Here is a 12,628-nt window from a genome sequence, read left to right as displayed (position 1 = left end):
ATGAGTGATCTGGTCTTAAGCCGTGCTCCATCAGTAAGGCAACTACTAACTGTCCACTCTTGGAAATTAATGTGGATCTTTTTCAGAGGAAAGACTTTTAAAAAGAAAGAATAAGTGTTGTACATGTCAAGTTGACACAATTCTTATAAGATTCAGATTTCTCAGACCAGTATTAGATTTCAGAGGCCAAACTTAACAGAAAGATAAGTTTGGAGAATGACTAAACTGTCTCTGAAGAAAGATCCACCACAGAATCAGAAGAAACTACATAGGAAGCAATTCTTTTAATCATGACATCTAAAGCTGAAAAGACATTAAAGAATCACAAAATCTGGGAAAAAAAGAACACAGAAAATGAGAAGCATAATATTTTTGATATCTATTCATTGATATTTTAATACAATTCTTGACAAATTATTCTTTGCTCTTTTCCAAAGAACCGCCTTGTTTTATCCTTTTAATGTATTCATAGTCATTTATAATTTCAGATAAGTTCTTTTGGTTCATTCCAAACTGAATTTTAGTGAAAAAGAACTTAATTGAATGCTGATGTGACTTCCCATTGACTCCATGATCTCTAGTCCAGGCTAGAAAATTGGTACAATGAAATATCATTCTGTACAATCACCAACCTCAAATGGTGTGTTATTAATCAAAGACTACCCTGTATCCTGAGTATTTAGAAGAGAAATAGCTGTTTAAACAGAAGAGCCTGTCCATATATAAGGACCATGGGAACATATACTTTACAGAGAAGTAATTACTTGGTGTTCTGTTGGAAAGACATTTTACACTGATGCCCTGTGAACAAATGACTTACCCACACTATAATAAGGACAGATTAACTTAAAACTTAATATAAATCTGAATTCATTTCCTCTTTAACTTTTCTGTGAAGAGAAAAGCCTACAGACCCATGCATATTTTTAAGCTGATTGCGAACACCATCCAGCTCCCATTACACAAGCCAAGCAGATGTTTGGAGGAAAAGGATCTAGGCATCTGGATTCAAATAGAGGCATTTTCCTACATGACAGCAGTGGGCCCACCCAAAGTATGTCATCAAAGTGTCAGTCTCCAACTGAGATGTCAGAAAAAAGAAAGAAGATCTGAGTAGCATTACCCCAAATAATGCAGAGAATTGTCACAAGAGTCATTATGAAATACATCCTAGAAAGTCTGCAGTGCTGGACAGAAGGCATGTGATTCAGAAGCTACTTTTTTTTTTTTTTTGGACATTATTTCTTAACTGACATAAGTACACAGAAGGGTGGTACCTCACTGTGGGGTGAAGGGCACCATTATATACACTCCAGTGTTCTTCTGTGTTTCTTTTTTAAAATTTTATTTCCAGCTCTACTGAGGTTTAATTGACAAAGAAAAACTGTATGTATTTAAGGTGTATGATGTGATGCTTTATATATATTTTGAGAATTGATTACCACAATCAAGCTAATTAGCACATCCATCACCTCACATGGTTAGCATTTCTGTGTATGTAGTGACATTTTAAGACCTACTCTCCTAGCACATTTCAAGTATACAGGGTGACATCGTTGTCTATAATCTCCATGCTGTGCCTCAGATACCCAGAATTTATTTATCCTGGATACTTGAACATTTTTACCTATTTTAACATTGTCCCTATTCTCTCCCCATCCCATACCCTGGCAACCACCAATCCTAATCACTGCTTCTATGAGTTCAACTATTTTAGATTTCACATGTAAGTGATATCATGCAGTATGTGTCTTTCTTGGGCAAAAACTTTTTAGCTGAATCATATCTCTCTACAGTCCAGCCCAGAGTTATCAGGTGTTCTCTCATTAATGTGGAAAGAAGGTAGATATCTTCCAAGTTCCCTGAGGAGCTGCAATGGAGAGATAGTCACGTAAGCAGAGCAACAGGGTAAACATGTGCAGGTTCATGGAGTTTAAATTTTTTTTGGAAGACTTGGAGAAACAAAATGAACTATCTAATAATTTAAAACAGTTGTATAAAATTAATGCGGATATTACAGAGTAGAAACAAACTCATAGGCATTTTTAAGATACAATGAGAGAACTCAAAGCTCCATCAGTGGCCTGCTTAGGTTAGGACTCTCATTCCCTTAGAGGGACACATTCTATCTCCCCCTACACATGTAGGTGTTTAGGGATACACAGTGAGAACTTTCAGGGTGCTCAAGGCCCACACCCTCTTGTACTCTGGGGGATTCCAACCATGCACTTCTTGCTCTAGGAAATACTTCACACCACTGTCTTCACCAACACTTCTAGGAAAGAAAGGGTATTAGGTAAATGGCTCAGGAAACTTCACCTTAGGAAAGAGGTGAAGGAAAGTCAGTAGTCAGGAAAGTTAGGAAAGACTTCTGCTTCTTTCTAAGAAATAGAAAATTCCCAAGAGGGTGTGGATTTAGGGGATAGGAACTTCCTAGCCTTATTCTATTCAAAGCCTGACTGAAAAAGCCAAGAAAATCCCCAGGCTTCACAAATGAACTGGCCCAACTCATCGAGAAGGAATTTGACATTTTGAACCAGTCAATTCTTTATTGTGAGGGGACCTTCTCATGCTCTTTGGATGTTTAGCAGTATCCCTGGACTATTCACCCACCAGATACCAATAGCACCAGGTGTCCAGATGTCATAACCAAAACTGTCTCCAGACATTGCCAATGTGTGCAGGGTTGAGAACCACTTAGTTAGGATAAGATAACTCTAGCTTAGTTAATAACAAAATATTTGTTTTCTTAAAGTATCCTCTGTGCTGCATATATCACTTAGGACTCAAGGAGGGTCCTATGGTCATGTTAGGTGGGGAAAATTCAGGATACAAGGATTTAGACCCCTATGCTGGTCACCATCCTTAAGAATAAAAACACTATGTGACCTTGCCTTTCACATAGGCAAGATTCATCCTACTGTCACCAAGGCCATGTACAGCTACACAGGCTGGGCACTGCACAATTCCAGAAGATGCCATTCATATACATTATGATGTGAAATTGCACTCCCTGGAGTTGTGCGGTGCAGCTGCCCTGGATGTCACAGTGTTTCAGCCACCTGTTTCCTGTATGGTAGAGAGAATCTTAGGAAGAAGAAAGAAAAAAAACCCAGCAAACAATATATATGGGTCAGAAAATCATGACTGACTGTCTCAGCTTTAACTGGGATAGCAATTCCAGATGGGACCATGTTCTCCAAAATTAAAACAGAGCTTCAAATCTAAAAAACCGTGTAACAAAAATTTATTTTACATTCTGGTTTTTTTTAGGACCCTATTGGATTAGAAATCCAATAACCTTGAAAACTGTAGCGAAACTGTGTAGTACAGTGGAGTATACTTGGAATTTCTCATGAGAAGATTCAGATTTGAATCATGAGCCCTGAGCTGGCTTTTTAGTGGTAAATTGGAGACAACAGTAATTATCCATGCCTCCGAGTGTTGTGAAAATTAACAAAGTGAGACAATGAAGGTTCATGCATTGTAAAGGGTAAAGCACAATCCAAATGCCACTCAATGTGACAAACAGCTGATGTCACTTGATAGTTTACTAAAGATTTGAGACTTTTTTTCAAAATGTCAAAGACATCTGTCTTCTAAAAGGTAACCATTTTTGACATTTTTGGAAATCCTCTCATCCATGTAATTTTAATTACCGTCATTCATATTTTATATTAATTTATGCCTATAGCTTATAAATCTTCTCTTACTGATAGAAGACTAAATAAAAAGTCTGGGAGTTCCCGTTGTGGCGCAGTGGTTAACAAATCCGACTAGGAACCATGAGGTTGTGGGTTCAGTCCCTGGCCTTGCTTAGTGGGTTAACGATCCACGTTGCCATGAGCTGTGGTGTAGGTTGCAGACGCGGCTCGAATCCCGCGTTGCTGTGGCTCTGGCGTAGGCCGGTGGCTACAGCTCCAATTCGACCTGTAGCCTGGGAACCTCCATATGCCGCGGCAGCAGCCCAAGAAATGGCAAAAAAAAAAAGACAAAAAAATAAATAAAAAATAAAAAAAATTAAAAATTAAGTCTGATGGCTAGGATGTTACCAAAATATGGCACTTTATAGAAAACTTTTCAAAGTTTACCCAAAAGAAAGTACAATTACTTGCCTTGATCCTAAGAGTACTCTTTTCCTAATTAAAAAAGCAATATGTGATTATTTTGAAAGATTAAAAAATAAAAATACAATAACAACCATCATAATGCCACCCTCCTGAAATGTGCCACTGTTGACGCATTTCACCCATTCTTTTCTGTATATAACTGTTTATATTGTTGAGATTATACCATATATCCAACTCTAGGTTCTTTGCTATATTACACAACAAAATCATTAAAAACCCTAGAAGTATTTGAATGGTTATATACTATTCCTGCAAATGAATACTTCATAATTTATTAACTATTATCCCACCAACTATTTTGATTTTTCCTTTGTATTCATCCTTTTTTTTTCAGCTTCTGAATTTTTAAAAGTAGAATTATGAAATCGAAAGGTCTGAATTTCTATTTGCTACCAGAAAGTTTCCTGGTTTCAATCTGCTAACAGACACCTCAAAAGATTATAGAGTGCTATAATTCTAAAAACTGTTATATTGATTTTCACACCTTGCAGTAATATGAGAATACACTTCTTGGAACACCCTATCCAGAATTGGGTATACTCATTTTTAACATGTTCGTTGTTTTAACTTGCATTTATTTGCTATCTGATTTTATCAGTTATTAGTATCTCCTATGCTCTGCTCATTTATCTTTATGGTGTCAGTGTTTTTAATTGATTGGAATGAATTCTTTACATATAAAGGTTATTCATCATTTATAGCTTATATTTAGGTAGAGAGCTTCTTAGACTATTACTTTTTCCATTAGTATTATGTGCTTTTATTTTTTTTTTCTTTTTATGGCCGCACCTGCATCACATTTAAGTTCCCAGGCTATGGGTCGAATCAGAGCTGCAGATGCTGGCCTACACCACAGCTACAGCAACGTGGACCGAAGCCACATTTGCAACCTACACCACATCTTGTGGCAAGAGATCCTTAACCCACTGAGCAAGGCCAAGGATTAAACCCACATCCTCACAGACACTATATTGGATTCTTAACCTGCTGAGCCACAGCATAAACTCCTGTGTGCTTTTTTTGACACTAAGAACTTTTAGGAGTTCCCCAGTGGCTCAGAGGGTTAAGAATACAGTGTTGTCATTGCTGTGGCTGGGATGGCTGTTGTGGAGTGGTTTCAACCCCTGGCCTGGGGAAGTTTTGCATACTGTAAATATAGCAAAAAAGGGGGGGGGTTAAATTTTATGAAATTGAAACTACTAGCATTTTCTTGTAATTTCTCTACTATTTTTTCTTTTTTAATAATTACTTTAAAAAAATTTTTTTGGCCATACCTACAGCATGCAGAAATTCCCAGGCCAGGGATTGAACCCATGCCACAGCAGTAACAATGAGCCATACCAGTGACAAGAGCAAAATTATTAATCACTAGGCCACCAGGGAACTCCTAAAATCACTTTTTTTTTTTTTTTTTTGTCTTTTTGTCCTTTTAGGGCCACGCCTGCGGCATATGGAGAGGGCTAATCGGAGCTGTAGCCTCCAGCCTACACCAGAGCCACAGCAATGTGGGATCCGAACCACATCTGCAAACTACACCACAGCTCATGGCAACGCCAGATCCTTAACCCACTGAGCAAGGCCAGGGATTGAACCCGAAACCTCCTGGTTCTTAGTCGGATTCGTTAACCACTGAGCCACGACGGGAACTCCCCAAAATCACTTTTAAATTTAGGAAAAAGTTATTTTTTTTAACCCCAAGATCAGGCATTTATATTCACCTATATGTTTCAGTTTCACTTTTTCATAATCTCCTAAATTCACATTGGCTCACTGTACTTCTCCTTAGAAGCTGCCCACTCCTTAAATCACATCAGTCCCTTAGATGACCTCCACCAATATCTGCATCATCTCTGCATTCCTTAGAGTATCTACTCATTGAGGAGATTCAAGGATGTGCTCAAACCAGATCACCAGAGTCAAACGGTGCATCTTCCAACTCCAAATTCAGTGACATCACAATGATACCCCGAAATTGGCCACCAGGAGAATATTTATACCACAGAAATCAGCAAATACTACAAATCTGGACCTGATTTCGGAAATCCAGTTTACCAGCACACCACAGATTAGACTGTTTCTAAAAGAACTCTCCAGGTCTGGGACTCTTTAACGTGACTAACTCCAAAACAGTAACTAGATTAAAAGTCTAAAATGAATGAGACCATTATCTGGACACTAGTTTTACTGCATCAATACCCAAAAAATTGCAATTTGAGAATATTTAACCTAAAGAATATTTTCTATAGTCCATTTTTATTATTCTTTCCTTGATAGCATTCTTGGAGCTTATTAAAATAGAAATTATCTGCATTAAAATAAAGTAGATAAGAAAGACACAGCTTTGACCTAGAAGAATGTGACACTTTAGACTGTGATGGGAGAATAAATAACATGTTCTTGTCAGTCTCTGTCTCAGGAGGCTGTGGGTTATTAAATATAACTGCTTGAACAAATAGTACTTCTCCTCTTGGGAAAACTGGTTCTTGTTCAGCTACTTCCAGGACAAGCTCCACAAAGCCAATTAGTCAAATAGCCTGCACCAGATTAAAACCCTCTCCTGACTCCTCCGGAAAAACCTAGTTAGGCCTCCATTAGCATCACCCAGGCCATCTTACTCTTTTGAACAGGACTCCAGCCAAGGGTAGCCTGTGGCTACAAGCTTGTCTGTAGTTGGGGATCCAAATACAGCCATTGGGAGGACTCCATTGTGGGGGGCTCTCTGTCTTTTCAGTTTGAAGTGTTCCTTACTCATAATAGCCCTCTGTTGAGGCAATTCTTTCAATCACCCCCCCCCCCATCCTGTCTCCTCTGGACTATGAATGTCCCCAAAATTCAGCTCTAAAATTATACACTAGTAGAACCAGAAAGAGTCTCAAGGATATTTTCCTCCACTCTTCCCTTTACAGGTGAGGCCCAGAGAAATATGGTCACCTGCCTCAAATAACAGGAAAGCTCTGGCCGGCAGAGAGCTAGAACTCAAGACTGTACCAGTCTAGGGCACTTTCTACTGAATTTCCATCTCCTTTGGTGGTGGGAAAGAAAGTGGTACCTCTGGGGGAAGGAGGTGGCATTTTCATTACCTGTAAGCTACAGTGGTCACAGGTTTTAGGGATCCCTATATCCAGAATGTTGAGGGTCCCTCAGATTCTCAACTAAAGGACAGAGAGTTCAGTGAATTTATGATGTGACAATTTTTTTAAATTTTTTAATTTTTATTTCCCCAATACAATTTTTTTTCTACTGCACAACATGGTGACCCAGTTACCATACATGCATACATGCTTTTTTCTCCCATTATCATGCTCCATCATAAGTGACTAGACATAGTTCCCAGTGCTACACAGCAGGATCTCATTGCTAATCCATTCCAAAGGCAATAGTTTGTATCTATTAACCCCAAATTCCCAGTCCCTCCCAGTCCCTCCCCCTCCCCCTTGGCAAACACAAGTCTATTCTCCAAGTCCATGATTTTCTTTTCTGTGGAAAGGTTCCTTTGTGCTGGATATTAGATTCCAGATGTAAGTGATATCATATGGTATTTGTCTTTCTCTTTCTGACTTACTTCACTCAGGATGAGCATCTCTAGCTCCATCCATGTTGCTGCAAATGGCATTATTTTGTTCTTTTTTATGGCTGAATAGTATTCCATCGTGTATATATACACCACATCTCCCTAATCCAATCATCTATCAGTGGACATTTAGGTTGTTTCCATGTCTTGGCTATTGTGAATAGTGCTGCAATGAACATGTGGTTGCCTGTGTCTTTTTTAAGGAAAGTTTTGTCCGGATATATGCCCAAGAGTGGGATTACTGGGTCATACGGTAGTTCTATGTATATTTTTCTAAGATATCTCCATACTGTTCTCCATAGTGGTGGTACTAGCTTATGTTCCCACCAACAGTGCAGGAGGGTTCCCTTTTTACACACCCCCTCCAGCATTTGTTATTTGTGGACTTATTAATGATAGCCATTCTGATAGGTGTGAGGTGGTACCTCATAGTAGTTTTGATTTGCATTTCTCTAATAATCAGTGATGTTGAGTACTGTTTCAAGTGCTTGTTGGCATCTGTATATCTTCTTTGTAAAAATGTCTGTTCAGGTCTTTTGCCCATCTTTCCATTGGGTTGTTGGCTTTTTTGCTGTTGAGTTGTATAAGTTGTTTGTATATTTTAGAGATTAGGCCCTTGTCAGTTGTATAATTTGAAACTATTTTCTCCCATTCTGTAAGTTGTCTTTTGCTTTCTTTTTGGTTTTGTTGTTCTTTTTCTAATTCATTTAGGTGGTAGGTTAAATTGTCGATTTGAGATTTTTCTTCTTTTTTGAGGAAGGCCTGTATTGCTATGAACTTCTGCCTGAGCACTGCTTTGGGGGCGTCCCATAGATTCTGAGTGGTTGTGTCTTCGTTATCATTTGTCTCAAGATATTTTTTAATTTCCTTCTCGATTTCCTCATTGACCCATTGGTTCTTTAGGAGCATGTTGTTTAGTCTACATGGAGTCAGTTTTTTCTCATTTCTTTTCCTGTGGTTGATTTCTAGTTTCATGCCATTGTGGTCAGAGAAGATACCTGAAATCATTTCTATACTCTTAAATTTGTTGAGGTTAGCTTTGTGCCCCAGGATGTGCTCAGTTCTTGAGAATGTTCCATGTGCACTTGAGGAGAATGTATATTCTGATTTTTTTGGATGTAATGTCCTGAAAATGTTGATTAAGTCTAACTTTTCTATTATGTCCTTTAGGATCTCTGTTGCCTTACTGATTTTCTGTCTAGAGGATGTCTCCATTGATGTGAGTGGGGTGATAAAATCTTCTACTATGATTGTATTCCCATCAATTTCTCCTTTTATGTCTATTAGTATTTGTTGTAGGTATCTGTGTGCTCCTATATTAGGGGACTATGTATTGATGATTATAATATCCTCTTCTTGAATGGATCCTTTAACCATTAAATAGTGTCCTTCTTTGTCTTTCTTTATGGCCTTCATTTTAAAATCTATATGCAACATTTTTTTTCTAATTGAGTCATTAAAAAAAATCTTTATGGAATTCCCTTGTGGTGCAAAAGCTTAAGGTCCAGTGTTGTCACAGCAGTGGCTCAGGTCTCTGCCATGGTGCAGGTTTGATCCCTGGCCTGGGAACTTTCACGTGCCATGGGCACAGTCAAAAAAAAAAAATCTTTCTGGAGTTCCTGTTGTGGCTCAGTGGTTAACGAATCCGACTAGGAACCATGAGATGTGGGTTCGATCCCTGGCCTTGCTCAGTGGGTTAAGGATCCAGCACTTCTGTGAGCTGTGTTGTGGGTTGCAGACGTGGCTCCGATCCCGTGTTGCTGTGGCTCTGGTGTAGGCTGGTGGCTACAGCTCCAATTAGACTCCTAGCCTGGGAATCTCCATATGCCACAGGAGCAGCCCAAGAAATGGCAAAAAGACCAAAAAAAAAAAATCTTTCTGAGGAATCCCCCCAAAATAACTGAACTTCAAAGCCATAAAGAGGAGAGAATTTAACCAAGATTTCTTAGTGTCTCCTTTTAGAAATAATTCAAGGACAAATAATAGGAAGACATTTTATTCACCTAGTTGGATAAGCCTCCCAATAGACCCTTCCATGATGACAATAAGTGAAAAAACAAAATCTTCCATTTAATTTTTTAATGTGAAGAATAAAGTTTCTAAACAATACAGACCTTAAAGAAATCATTTTAGCCTCCAGATAGCTAACTCAAGTTTTTGTTTGTTTGTTTGTTTTGTTTTGTTTGTTTTTGCTTTTAGGGCCACACTAGCGGTATATGGAAGTTCCCAGGCTAGGGGTCAAATCAGAGCTACAGCTGCACCTATTGACCTATATCACAGCTTATGGCAACCCTGGATCCCCAGCCCACTGAGCGAGGCCAAGGATCGAACCTGCATCCTCATGGATACTAGTCAGATTCATTTCGGCCGAGCCACAATGGGAACTCCCTAACTCAAACTTTAAAAGGAAAATACATTACATTATCTAATGTTTTTGTAAATTCCTCTCAGAGCAGAAATCTTAGATTATAGATTTTTCATGGGTGGCAATACAAATATTTCAATGGAAGAATAGTGGGTCTCTGCTTTTATTTATTTATTACCTGTCTTATATTTGGATGATTCCCACTGTCTGAATGAAAAAAGCTAGTTCACTTTTATATCACACACAGAATCATCAGATTACAGGGCTAGAAGGTAAGAGCATCAGAAGTCCCAGCAACTGGCGCCCTCACCTTGCAGATGAGAGAAGTGAAACCCAGGGAGACCCTGGGGTCACCCAAGGTCATAAAGCTAATTAGCCTCAGAGCCAGAAAAGGAACCCATGACTCCTAACTCCCTAGAATGTATGCTGCTGATTATTTTCATAGAGTTTCTAAAGCATCTTTTATCACGAATTTCCATGAATTTTCATTAGATGTATGAAAATTATAACAGTATTTTTTTTTTTTTGGTCTTTTTAGGGCTGCACCTGTGGCTTATGGAAGTCCCCAGACTAGGAGTCAAGACAGAGCCACAGCTGCCTGCCCACCCCACAGCCACAGCAACAATAGATCAGAGCTGCATCTCCGACCTATGCCGCAGCTCCCGGCAATGCCAGATCCTTAACCCACTGAGCAAGACCAGGGATTTAACCCGCATCCTCAGGGTTACTAGTCTGGATCTTAACCCACTGAGCCACAAGGAGAATTCTATAATAGTCCTATTTCTAATAAATGTTTCCTCCTCATAGTTACAGACCCTTAATGCATCCATAAACATCAGAACATGTATGCTTTGTCAATGACTCTCCTCATTATCCTTAAAATGTCACAATTGTTGTAGGGCCAAAGGAAAAGAGCCCAAGTTTAGGACTCAGACCTAAAGTTTGAAGCCCAATTCTGTTGTCTATAAGATTAGCAAAGTTAGGTAAGTTATTTGATTTACTTAAGCCTTTGAGCCTCAATTTTTTCTCTTCTAAAAATCGAACAGTTAATGCCTACTTTAGCAAAATTAATGCAAAACTCCATAGTATCTGGATTTGGAAGGGTGGAAAAGAGACTTTCTTTTGGCATTTGAAATCTACCATATTCCGTTGGCCTGTTAATTTTTTTAACTTATTCATTCATAATATGTTCACTAGGCACTTTCTATTAAACATTGTTCTAGATGCTGGAGATACAGCAGTGAACCAGATGGACCATACCCTGCAGGGCATCAGCCAGCTGATACTAGTGTCTCTGAAGGGACACACAATGAACCTGGTTTTACATCTGCTACTAGAGGAATGAACTGCTGCTGCCAGGATAAAGAAGCACTGTTGGGATGACAGCAAGTCCTTCTCCCTCTACCAACCTGTGGGCTCCCTCTACCGCCCCCTATGGACAGAGTCTATACCAGATCCAACTAGCAAAGCAGAAATGCAGCTTGCAATCCCAGCCTCAACATCACAAAGCAAAGCATCAAGGGTGGGTTTAGATCTTAAAGACAATACCTTAATAACTGACATGGATAGAACCTGAGGAAGCTAATTACTTGGCTTCCTTTAATCACAAGGCAAGGTGAATAAGTCTTGGATTTTCTATGCAAACTTGGGAAGAACGCCACTTTCTAACTACTGGTCAGAGTTCTAAACCTTTCATTGGAACACACTAACTTCTCAAAACAGAGCACACATGTGTGATTTCTTTAATTTTTTTTCCCAAGGAAACATTTTTCTATTAGTTAATTCTGAAGTAATTTAACATTGCAGTAAATTTAATTTTATGTTAAATGGGGAAAGGAGAGGAAAGAGAGGGATTCAACGGTAAGAGGCCTGCAGGAAGAGAACTGAGGAAGAAATATAGAAAATGATGGTTGAGAAGAACTTTGGGAGGAGAACTGGAGTCTCTTTGGAGGGTTTTTCTTAGGTTTAATCAGGAGATATGCAAAGACTAGTCCAAACCATCTTCCAAGATCTACAGTGAAATCTGCATCACTCACAAATGTTTGTTGACTTGGATTTTAGAATTATTATTATTAGAATAGGTGATATATATACCTATTGGCACAAAAGATAAAGGACAAAAGAGTATAGTAGAAGAATTAAGTCTTCCTTCCATCCCTATCTCTCAACCAATAGAGAATAAATGCAATGATTGGAGTTCCTGTTGTGGCTCAGTGGTTAATGAGTCCAACTAGTATCCACGAGGATGTGGGTTTGATCCCTGGCCCCGCTCACTTGGCCGGGAATCTGGCATTACTGTGAGCTATAGTGTAGATTACAGACATGGCTCATCAGATCTGGTATTGCTGTGGCTGTGGTGTAGGCCGGCAGGCAGGTCCAATTTGATGCCTGGCCTGGGAACTTCCATATACCATGGGTACGGTCCTAAAAAGGCAGAAAAATAAATAAATAACTACAATGGCAGATGAATTGTGCCAGGGCTCATCTTCAGAAAACTGAACTCATCACGTTAGGACAAGAAAATCACTCTAGATATTAGTACTGTACCAGATCCACTGGGAA

Source organism: Sus scrofa, chromosome 13, assembly GCF_000003025.6.
Source record: "Sus scrofa isolate TJ Tabasco breed Duroc chromosome 13, Sscrofa11.1, whole genome shotgun sequence".
Taxonomy (NCBI): Eukaryota; Metazoa; Chordata; class Mammalia; order Artiodactyla; family Suidae; genus Sus; species Sus scrofa.
Note: the sequence above shows the minus strand (reverse complement) of the source record.